This window comes from Rissa tridactyla, unplaced genomic scaffold (genome assembly GCF_028500815.1).
Source record: "Rissa tridactyla isolate bRisTri1 unplaced genomic scaffold, bRisTri1.patW.cur.20221130 scaffold_37, whole genome shotgun sequence".
Lineage (NCBI taxonomy): Eukaryota > Metazoa > Chordata > Aves > Charadriiformes > Laridae > Rissa > Rissa tridactyla.
The window spans coordinates 129,000-141,230 of NW_026529584.1; positions in this window are offsets into that span (position 1 = coordinate 129,000).

Genomic DNA, 12,231 nt, shown 5'->3' on the forward strand with positions numbered 1-12,231 from the left:
CCCCCTCGTATGACCCCCCGCCCCCACATTTCCCCTCAGACCCCTCCCCCACCACCCACAAGCCCAGCGAACCCTCACACAAACTTCCAGGTGAACCATTGTGCAAGGCCTTGTGTGAAATCCTCATGCAAATCCTCGTACAAGCCCCATCATGTGCTGCCACCCAACCCCCTCCCCCCTCCCCAATCTCTCTTCCCTTCCCAAACCCTTGTGTGAATCCTGGTGCAAGGCCTTGTGCAAATCCTCATGCAATTTCTTGTGTGAAACCCCTCGTGTGCCATAATCCAACCCCCTCCCTCCTCCCCCACCCCCAAATCCAGCACCAATCCCTCCCCCATGCCCCCAGCCCCGTGAAACCCACGTGCAAGGCCTTGTGTGAATCCTCGTGCAAATCTTCATACGAGCTGCCTCGCATGACCCCTCCCCCACCTCCCAAATCCCCCCTCAACCCCCCCATCCCTCCCTCGTGCCCCACAAACCTTCGTGCAAACCTTCATGTGACCCCTCGTGCGATCCCCCTCATGCGCTACTACCCAAATAAATCTCCGACACTCCACCTGAAATGCTGCAGCTCCTTATGGAGTACGCCTGCACCGGGACAGTGCTGGGCACGGCTGGCAATGTTTAGAGTCCGCTAATGGCGGCAGAGCATTTCAATGTCATGGGCAACATCAGACCGTGCAGCGAGTTCTTAAAATCCCAGTTGTGCTTGGAAAACTGCGTCGGCATCTGGAGACTCACAGATTATTATTAGTACTGCCCCGACCTGCAAGAAGCAGCCCAGGTGTTCACCCTCCATGGCTTCGAGGAGACGACCAGGGTGTCTGCAGAGTTTCTGGAGCGTTCCGATGGGTGAGCGTGACAGGAGGAGAGATCCCCCATGCACCCGGTGCTGGAACTAGACTCATGTCGGCTTTCTAAACTACAAACCTGGTTTGGAGAGTGATAATTTTGTTACGGACTTTGGTAGCATCATGAGGCCCCTGGTGCCTGCCCCGTGATGTCACAAAGGGGAGCTCTGACTGCACCGTGATATCACAAAGGGGTGCTCTGACTGCTCTGTGATGTCACAGGGGGGTGTACTATAAAAGGGGGCGCAGGCGCTGCGGGAGCTGTCAGTGGGTGCTGGGCACCACAGTCTGGCATCGTCTGGGCAGAGTGCAGCCTCGGCCTCTGCCACCCCAGCAGCATTGGGGGTCCCGTCACTGGGGACCCAGGAGGTCACTGGGGATCCACATCGCGGGACTGTGCTGGTGACTCGGAGCTGCTGCCAGGGGGCTCTCCAACGTCCCTCCCCGGCTCACCTGGCCTCACTCCTGATGCTCGTGACGGGGCTCAGCATGGTCTCTACCATCTCAGTGCGTCGTGGCACGGGTTGGGGTGGGATGGAGTGATGTGGCGTGGCGTGGGGGGATGCGGTGGGGGGCTGGGAGATGCTCCTGGCTCTGGCGCTGCTTGAAAGTTTGTAGGATGGTGTGCTAGCGAGGTCCTTCAGTCTGTTGTCCCAGGGGAGGTAGGGGATGGAGAGACACGCGATAGCAAAGACACAAGGGATAGTGATGGGCTAGAAATCACCAAAGCGCCTGGGAAAGGTCAGGTAGGAATTAGGCCTTCTCCCTCCAGAAAGGTGACAGGTTCAATAGCAAAGCTGAAGTGCATCTACACCAATGCACGCAGCATGGGCAATGAACAGGAGGAGCTGGAAGCCATTGTGCAGCAGTATAACTGATAGAGCTGCCATCACAGAACCGTGGTGGAGCATGACTGGAGTGCTGCATTGGATGGCTATAAACGCTTCAGAAGGGCTTCCGGGAGACCTTATAGCAGCCTTCCAGTACGTAAGTGGCTCCAGGAGAGATGGGGAGGGACTCTGGATCAGGGAGTGCAGTGACAGGATGGGGGGTAATGGTTTTACACAGGAAGAGGGGAGATTTAGATTAGATCTGAGGAAGAAATTCTTGGCTGTGAGGGCAGTGAGCCCCTGTCCCAGGTTGCCCAGAGAAGCTGTGGCTGCCCCATCCCTGGAGGGGTTCAAGGCCAGGTTGGACGGGGCTTGGAGCAACCTGGGCTGGTGGGAGGTGTCCCTGCCCAGGGCAGGGGGTGGCACTGGGTGGGCTGTAAGGTCCCTTCCAACCCAAACCATTCTGTGATTCTATGATTAATTCTATGATAGGCCAGGAAGGAGAGGCGGTAGAGCGGCCCTCTATGTTAGGGAGTGTTATGAATCTTTCTTTTACGTGCGCACAGACAAATATTTGGATCCAGTAAAGCATGAGAACACCCACTCTCGTAGGAGCTGATGTGTATAGAGAGAGGGGGATGAACGAGAGGCTTGCCTATAGTTAAAATTTCCCTCTTTGAGTTTAAATACTCGCAATACACTGGCATTCCTCAGTAGGTGATAACTGGGACTCGAGGGGGGTTGACTTGCGCTGGCTGCCCAGTCCTCGAGGTGTTTGTCTAAGCGGCTCCCGACTTGGGGGAGGTGCTGGCCACAGCCCACTGTAATCTGGGAGAGCTGAAAGGGTCTCGCTGGAATTGCTCCTTACAGGGTCCAAGATAATTGACTTTTGTCAGGTATTTTTCCACTCTGGCCCAACTCGGACACTGGGATATGCTGGTACTTTTCCACTCCTGACCCAGAGTCGATGACTCAGAGCAGTCAGGATCCTATAGGCCCGGAGGGGAGACACCACTTTAGATGGAGCCAATTCTGCCCTACTTGTGAAAGCAAGCTCAAAACCCCCCAAATTTTCTGTGATCCGAATTCTAGCACTGCCAGCTTCATTTCCGTTTCAGTGTAAATCCCTGAGCAGCTGAGAAGCGTGGCTGTTGATGCTCCAAGAAATAGAACCGAGATGGCGGGGTCTCTTTGTTCTGCTGGTCTCAAGCACTGGTGGCATTGGGTGAATGGTTTTTAGGTGACAGCTCTGAAAGCAGTGGCGCAGAGTGTTCATGCTTTAGCCAAGCATTTTCATAGAATCATAGAATCATAGGATTGGAAGGGACCTCTGGAGATCATGTAGTCCAACCCCCCTGCCAGAGCAGGGTCACCTACAGCAGGTTGCGCAGGAACGCGTCCAGGCGGGTTTTGAATGTCTCCAGAGTTGGAGACTCCACCAACTCTCTGTGCAGCCTGTGCCAGGGCTCTACCACTCTCAAAGTAAAGAAGTTCCTCCTCATGTTTAGGTGGAACTTCCTATGCTCAAGTTTGTGCCCATTACCTCTTGTCCTGTTACTGGGCACCACTGAAAAGAGCCTGGCCCCATCCTCCTGACACCCACCCTTTAAGTATTTATAAACGTTGATAAGATCCCCCCTCAGCCGTCTTTTTTCCAGACTGAAGAGACCCAAATCCCTCAGCCTTTCTTCATAAGAGAGGTGTTCCAGTCCCCTCAGCATCTTGGTAGCTCTCTACTGCACCCTCTCCAGCAGTTTCCTGTCCTTCTTGAACTGGGGAGCCCAGAACTGGACACAGCACTCCAGGTGCGGCCTCACCAAGGCAGAGTAGAGGGGGAGGATGACCTCCCTCCACCTGCTGGCCATACTCTTCTTGATGCACCCCAGGATGCCATTGGCCTTCTTGACCACAACGGCACATTGCTGGATCATGGTCATCCTGTTGTCCACCAGGACTCCCAGGTCTCTTTCCACAGAGCTGCTCTCCAGCAGGTCAGCCCCCAACCTGTCCTGGTGCATGGGGTTAGTCCTTCCCAGGTGCAGCACCCTACGCTTGCCCTGGTTGAATTTCCTAAGGTTTCTCTTTGCCCAACTCTCCAGCCTGTCCAGGTCTCTCTGGATGGCGGCACAGCCTTCTGGTGTGTCAGCCACCCCTCCCAGCTTTGTGTCATCGGCAAACTTGCTGAGGGTGCACTCTATCCCCTCATCCAAGTCATTGACGAATATATTGAAGAGGACTGGACCCAGTACTGACCTCTGAGGAACATCGCTTGTCACTGACCTCCAACTAGACCCTGTGCCCCTAATCAGGACCCTCTGAGCTCTGTCTTTCAACCAGTTATCTATCCACCTTACTGTCCATTCATCAAGCCCACTTTTCCTAAGCTTCCCTACAAGGATGCTGTGGAAGACTTTGTCGAACGCCTTGCTGAAGTCAAGGTAGACCACATCCACCGCCCTCCCCTCATCTATCCATCCAGTCATGCCGTCATAGAAGGCTATCAGATTAGTCAGACATGATTTCCCCTTGATGAATCCATGTTGAGTACTTCTGATAGCTTTCTTTTCCTCCACATGCCTTGAGATGACACCCAGAATGAGCTGTTCCCTCATTTTTACAAGGATGGAGGTGCGGCTGACCGGCCTGTAGTTCCCCGGCTCCTCCTTCTTGCCTTTTTTGAAGACTGGAGTGACATTGACTTTCCTCCAGTCCTCAGGCACCTCGCCTGTTCTCCAGGACCTTTCAAAGATGATGGAGAGCAGCCCAGCAATGACTTCTGCCAGCTCCCTCAGCACTCTCGGGTGCATCCCATCGGGTCCCATGGACTTGTGAGTATCTAATTGATCTAACTGGTCCGTCACTCGATCCTTCTCAACCCAGGGGAAGTCTTCTTCTTTCCCCATTACTTCCCCCAACGCCTGCGACTCCTGAGGGCTGGGCCGAGCAGTAAAGACCGAAGCAAAGAAGGCATTCAGTAACTCCGCCTTCTCCGCATCCTCTGTCCCCATGGCTCCTGTCTCATTCAACAGTGGGCCCACAACTTTTCTGGTCTTCCTTTTGCTTCCAATATACTTGTAGAAGCCCTTCCTGTTGAGCTTGACATCCCTAGCCAGGTTTAATTCTAAGGTGGCCTTGGCTTTCCTTGTTTCATCCCTGCACACTCTGGCAGCATTTCTGTAATCCTCCCAAGGGGTCAGTCCCTTCTTCCACGTATTGTAGACTTCCTTCTTCCACTTGAGCTTTTTCAGAAGCTCCCTGCTCAACCATGCAGGTCTCCTGTGTCCCTTGGCCCATTTCTTTCTCTTAGGGGTGCAGCGATCCTGTGCTTGGAGGAAGTGGTCTTTGAATACCATCCAGCTCTCATGAGCCCCTTTGCCTTCCAGAGCCCTAGCCCATGGGATCTCTCCAAGCAGTTTCTTGAAGAGGTCAAAGTTAGCCCTCCTGAAATCCGAGGCTGTAATTTTACTTCTTGTTGTTTTGTGCGTAGTACCCATGATCCTGAACTCTATCAATTCATGATCACTACAACCTAGGGTGCCCCCAACCTTAATGTCCCCCACCAGTCCCTCTGTGTTTGTCAGTACCAGGTCCAGGAGTGCTCTTCTCCTTGTTGCCTCCTGCACCACCTGTGTCAAGAAGTTGTCATCAATGCACTGGAGGAGCTTCCTGGACTGTGCGTGCCTGGCTGCGTGGTCTGCCCAGCAGATATCGGGGTGATCGAAGTCCCCCATGAGAACCAAGGCCTGCGATTGCGAGGTACCTTCAGCTGTCTGTAGAAAGCCTCATCAGCTTCCCCATCCTGATCAGGTGGCCTGTAATAAACACCCACAACAGTGTCCCTCATATTTGCCTGCCCCTTAATCCTTACCCATAAGCTCTCAACCCTCTCTTCATCCTCCCTAAGTGGGAGCTCGGTGCATTCCAGTTGCTCTCTCACATAGAGTGCAGCTCCACCACCACGCCTCGCTGGCCTGTCTTTCCTGAAAAGGACATAGCCACCCATGACAGCATTCCAGTCATGTGAGCTGTCCCACCATGTCTTAGTAATTGCAATGAGATCGTAGCCCTGAGACCGCACACAGATCTCCAGCTCTTCCTGTTTATTATTCATGCTCCATGCATTGGTATATAAGCATTTCAGAGAGGGAGTCATGTGCGTAGTTTTGACCCTTGAGATGTGGTGTGCCTTCTGGCTAGGTAGATGTTCTTCAAGGTAGATGGATGAAGAAACCATTGTATGGTAAGATTATCTTAAAGAAAATTCTGGCAATTAAGACCTTTTTTAGGAGGTCCCTGGACTCCTAAGTCACACAAAATCCTAGGAACGGTTTACAGGTGACATTGCTACTATTGTTTAGTAAATGTAGTTTTACTGCCAATTACTACTGCCAATACACAGTATTTTGGCACTTTCATGGCTAAGTGTGCTAGATATCTGAACACAGTGCTTGGGCTTCCACGAAGCAACACTGTTCTAAAGACTATGCTGCTGACATTTTTGTTATTTCTTTGTTAGAGGACTGACTTTATTCACTCCTGTAAACTTGCACTTTGAAGTGTCTAGACTATCACTGCTCTTTCTTAGAAACTAAAGTGCTCTATCTGGTACCTCTTTGTCATACTAGAGATAAACAGATTGGATAAAGTTACCTTCATGTTTTGATGGTTGATTAGTAAAGAACACAAAAGTAGTACAGACTTCGTATTATTGATACTTATATAACACAAACAAAGTATCTGATCATTTACACTTGTACTGCTGTGTTCTATGTCTGTAAGTCTCAATTTGTGACAAAGTAGAAATGTGACTTTGGGGGGTTTCTTTAGTTGCACTGAATGTACCAAGAAGGAGCAGTTCATGGATGCAAATAGATTTACAAACTAATTAGACTATTACAATATAACGATGTGAGATCCGGTTTTATGATTTGTATTCACTGATCCATGCTAGGTGATGATCCACAGATAAGCAAAGGTCGCTAAAAGTAGAGCTCAGATAGAACTAGGAAATAGAGTGAATAAGTACAAGGAGCTGAGTTGACCCCAGGAGCCATGCAGAGCAAGATGAGGAGCCTTACTGAGAAAGACTAGGAACTGAGGGGAGGCAGTCGAGCTTCGTTGGCCTGGGGATATGAGCTGAGCTGCCACCGGGAGTCAAGGTGGGTTGGCCCAAGGAGCCGAGACAAGCCAGTTGCAAAAGTGGTGCCGAGACGGCAGAAGCAGGCTTGTTGACTTGGTAAAGGGAGCTGAGTTGAGAGTGCCCTTGGAGCCATGAGGAGCCAGGCCAGAAGCCTTACGGAGGCGTCCAAGGACACGAGTTCAGGCGTTCCCAGGAGTGGAGTCGAACACAGCCCAAACGCCGAGCTGCGCTGGATACAAACATTCAGGCGAGTCCGTCACAAGAGCCAAGCTGATGCGGCCCCAGGTGCAGACCAGCGGTGGACCAAGGAGGCGAGCTCAGATTGTACGAGGAAGCAGGCTGAGATAGCGCAAGGAGTGGAGCTGCCCCTAGGAACCCTGCGGAGCCAGCGTAGGAGCCTCCACCAGGCATCCCAGGAGCCGCGATGAACTAGCCAGGATTTGGGCAGAGCTGGCCACAGGAGCCCATCTGACTTTGCGCCTAAAGACAAGGCAAAGCTGCGCCGAGGTCTGAGCGGAGTCAGCTCAGGAGCTGGTCCAAGATTCCCCACATGCCGTGTGCAGTGAGCCCCAGGAGGCGAGGGCGTGTGTCCCAGGAACCAAGGGGAGGTGTCCCAAAAGTGGAGCTTCGCTGGCCTCAGAATACGAGCTGAGCTGCCACCAGGAGTCGAGTTGGCCCAAGAAGCCAAGCTGAAGCGGTTTAAACACGAGAGGTGCGACGACAGAAGGAGGCATGTTGAGTTGGTGCAGGGAGCTGAGTTGAGTGTGCCCTAGGATCCATGCGGAGCCAGGCCAGGAGACTTCTGGAGGCGAGCTGAGGTGTTCCCAGTAGCCGAGTGGAAGACAGCCCAAACGCCGAGCTGCGCTGGATACAAACATTCAGGCGAGTCCGTCACAAGAGCCAAGCTGATGCGGCCCCAGGTGCAGAGCAGCGGTGGACCAAGGAGGCGAGCTCAGACCGCACGAGGAAGCAGGCTGAGATAGCGCAAGGAGCAGAGCTGGCCCTAGGAACCCTGCGGAGCCAGCGTTGGAGCCTCCACCCGGCATCCCAGGAGCTGCGATGTGCTGGCCAAGGAGTTGGGCAGAGCTGGCCACAGGAGCCCATCTGACTTGGCGCCAAAAGACAAGGCAAGGCTACGCCGAGGTCCGAACGGAGTCAGCTCAGGGGTTGGTCCAAGATGCCCCACAGGCTGGGTTCTTCAAGCCCCTGGAGCCGAGGGCGTGTGTCCCAGGAACCGATTGGAGGCGTCCCCAAAAGTGGAGCTTCACTGGCCTCAGGATCTGAGCTGAGCTGCCACCTGGAGTCAAGGTGGTTTGGCCCAAGGAGCCAAGTTGAGGCAGTTCAAACATGGGAGGTGCGGGGACAGAAGGAGGCATGTTGATTTGGTGCGGGAAGCTGAGTTGATTGTGCTGTAGGATCGATGCAGAGCCAGGCCAGGAGACTTCTGGAGGTGTCCCAGGAGGCGAGTCGAACACAGCCCGAACGCCGAGCTGCGCTGGATACATTCATTCAGGCGAGTCTGTCACAAGAGCCAAGCTGATGCAGCCCCAGGTGCAGAGCAGCGGTGGACCAAGGAGGCGAGCTCAGATTGTACGAGGAACCAGGCTAAAATAGCGCAAGGAGCGGAGCTGGCCCTAGGAACCCTGTGGAGCCAGCGTAGGAGCCTCCACCAGCCATCCCAGGAGCTGCGATGTGCTGGCCAATGAGTTGGGCAGAGCTGGCCACAGGAGCCCGTCTGACTTTGCGCCAAAAGACAAGGCAAAGCTGTGCCGAGGTCTGAGCGGAGTCAGCTCAGGAATTGGTCCAAGGTGCCCCACATGCCGTGTGCAGTGAGCCCCAGGAACTGAACGTGTGCGTCCCAGGAACCGAGTGGAGGCGTCCCCAGAAGTGGAGCTTCGCTGGCCTCAGAATGCGAGCTGAGCTGCCACCAGGAGCCAAGTTGAGCGGGCCAAGGAGCCAAGCTGAGGCGGTTCAAACAGGGGAGGTGCGGGGAGAGAAGGAGGCATGTTGAGTTGGTGCAGGGAGCTGAGTTGAGTGTGCCGTAGGATCGATGCAGAGCCAGGCCAGGAGCCTTACGGAGGTATCCCAGGAGGCGAGCTGAGGTGTTCCCAGTAGCCGAGTCGAACACAGCCCAAACGCTGAACTGCGCTGGATACAAACATTCAGACGAGTCCGTCCCAAGAGCCAAGCTGATGCGGCCCCAGGTGCAGAGCAGTGGTGGACCAAGGAGGCGAGCTCAGATTGTACGAGGAACCAGGCTGAGATTGCGCAAGGAGCAGAGCTGGCCCTAGGAAACCTGCGTAGCCAGCGTAGGAGCCTCCACCCGGCATCCCAGGAGCTGCGATGTGCTGGCCAAGGATTTGGGCAGAGCTGGCCACAGGAGCCCATCTGACTTTGCGCCAAAAGACAAGGCAAGGCTACGCCGAGGTCCGAACGGAGTCAGCTCAGGAGTTGGTCCAAGATGCCCCACAGGCTGGGTGCAGCAAGGCCCAGGAGCCAAGGGCGTGTGTCCCAGGAACCAAGGGGAGGCGTCCCCAAAAGTGGAGCTTCACTGGCCTCAGAATCTGAGCTGAGCTGCCACCTGGAGTCAAGGTGGATTGGCCCAAGGAGCCAAGTTGAGGCAGTTGAAACACGGGAGGTGCGGGGAGAGAAGGAGGCATGTTGAGTTGGTGCAGGGAGCTGAGTTGAGTGTGCCCTAGGATCGATGTAGAGCCAGGCTAGGAGACTTCTGGAGGTGTCCCAGGAGGCGAGTCGAACACAGCCCGAACGCCGAGCTGCGCTGGATACATTCATTCAGGCGAGTCCGTCAAAAGAGCCAAGCTGATGTGGCCCCAGGTGCAGAGCAGCGGTGGACCAAGGAGGCGAGCTCAGATTGTACGAGGAAGCAGGCTGAGATAGCGCAAGGAGCGGAGCTGGCCCTAGGAACCCTGTAGAGCCAGCGTAGGAGCCTCCACCAGCCATCCCAGGAGCTGCGATGAACCGGCCAAGGAGTTGGGCAGAGCTGGCCACACGCGCACATCTGACTTTGCGCCAAAAGACAAGGCAAAGCTTCGTTGAGCTCCGAGCAGAGTCAGCTCAGGAGTTGGTCCAAGGTGCCCCAGATGCTGAGCGCAGCGAGCCCCAGGGGTTGAGCTGCGACATTCCCAGAAACTGTAGTCGAGGCGTCCCCAAAAGTGGAGCTTCACTGGCCTCAGAATGCGAGCTGAGCTGCCACCAGGAGTCGAGGTGACTTGGTGCAAGCAGTCAAACAGAGGCGGTTCAAAGAAGGCTGCGCTGAGGTCCCAGCAGAGTCAGCTCAGGAGTTGGTGAAGATGCCCCACATGCTCTGTGAAGCGAGCCCCAGGAGCTGAGCGCGTGTGTCGGTGTAAGCGAGTGGAGGCGTCCCAAAAGTGGAGCTTCGCTGGCATCAGAATGCGAGCTGCGCTGCCACCAGGAGCCAAGTTGAGCTGGCCCAAGGAGCCAAGCTGAGGCGGTTCAAACAGGGGAGGTGCGGCGACAGAAGGAGGCATGTTGAGTTGGTGCAGGGAGCTGAGTTGAGTGTGCCCTAGCATCCATGCGGAGCCAGGCCAGGAGACTTCTGGAGGCGAGCTGAGGTGTTCCCAGTAGCCCAGTCGAACACAGCCCGAACGCCGAGCTGCGCTGGATACAAACATTCAGACGAGTCTGTCACAAGAGCCAAGCTGATGCGGCCCCAGGTGCAGAGCAGCGGTGGACCAAGGAGGCGAGCTCAGATTGTACGGGGAAGCAGGCTGAGATAGCGCAAGGAACAGAGCTGTATAGGAAACCTGTGGAGCCAGCGTAGGAGCCTCCACCAGCCATCCGAGGAGCTGTGATAAACCGGCCAAGGAGTTGGGCAGAGCTGGCCACAGGAGCCCATCTGACTTTGCGCCAAAAGACAAGGCAAGGCTACGCCGAGGTCCGAACGGAGTCAGCTCAGGAGTTGGTCCGAGATTCCCCACATGCCGTGTGCAGCGAGCCCCAGGAGCTGAGCGCATGTGTCCCAGGAACCGAGTGGAGGCATCCCCAAAAGTGGAGCTTCGCTGGCCTCAGAATGCGAGGTGAGCTGCCACCAGGAGCCAAGTTGAGCAGGCCCAAGGAGCCAAGTTGAGGCGGTTCAAACATGGCAGGTGCGGCGACAGAAGGAGGCATGTTGAGTTGGTGCAGGGAGCTGAGTTGAGTGTGCCGTAGGATCGATGCAGAGCCAGGCAAGGAGCCTTACGGAGGTGTCATGGGAGGCGAGCTGAGGTGTTTCCAGTAGCCCAGTCGAACACAGCCCGAACGCCGAGCTGCGCTGGATACATTCATTCAGGTGAGTCCGTCACAAGAGCCAAGCTGATACGGCCCCAGGTGCAGAGCAGCGGTGGACCAAGGAGGCGAGCTCAGATTGTATGAGGAAGAAGGCTGAGATTGCGCAAGGAGCGGAGCTGGCCCTAGGAACCCTGTAGAGCCAGCGTAGGAGCCTCCACCAGCCATCCCAGGAGCTGCGATGAACCAGCCAAGGAGTTGGGCAGAGCTGGCCACAGGAGCCCATATGACTTTGCACCAAAAGACAAGGCAAGGCTACGCCGAGGTCCGAACGGAGTCAGCTCAGGAGTTGGTCCGAGATGCCCCACATGCCGTGTGCAGCGAGCCCCAGGAGCTGAGCGTGTGTGTCCCAGGAACCGAGTGGAGGCGTCCCCAAAAGTGGAGCTTCACTGGCCTCAGAATGCAAGCTGAGCTGCCACCAGGAGCCAAGTTGAGATGGCCCAAGGAGCCAAGTTGAGGCGGTTCAAACATGGGAGGTGCGGCGACAGAAGGAGGCATGTTGAGTTGGTGCAGGGAGCTGAGTTGTTTATGCCCTAGGATCGATGCAGAGCCAGGCCAGGAGACTTCTGGAGGTGTCCCAGGAGTCGAGCTGAGGTGTTCCCAGTAGCCCAGTCGAACACAGCCCGAACGCCGAGCTGCGCTGGATACAAACATTCAGACGAGTCCGTCACAAGAGCCAAGCTGATGCGGCCCCAGGTGCAGAGCAGCGGTGGACCAAGGAGGCGAGCTCAGATTGTACGAGGAACCAGGCTGAGATTGCGCAAGGAGCAGAGCTGGCCCTAGGAACCCTGCGGAGCCAGCGTAGGAGCCTCCACCAGGCATCCCAGGAGCTGCGATGTGCCGGCCAAGGAGTTGGGCAGAGCTGGCCACAGGAGCCCGTCTGACTTTGCGCCAAAAGACAAGGAAAACTGCGCTGAGGTCTGAGCGGAGTCAGCTCAGGAGTTGGTCCAAGATTCCCCACAAGCTGTGTGCAGCGAGCCCCAGGAGCCGAGGGCGTGTGTCCCAGGAACCGAGTGGAGGCGTCCCCAAAAGTGGAGCTTCACTGGCCTCAGAATGCAAGCTGAGCTGCCACCAGGAGCCAAGTTGAGATGGCCCAAGGAGCCAA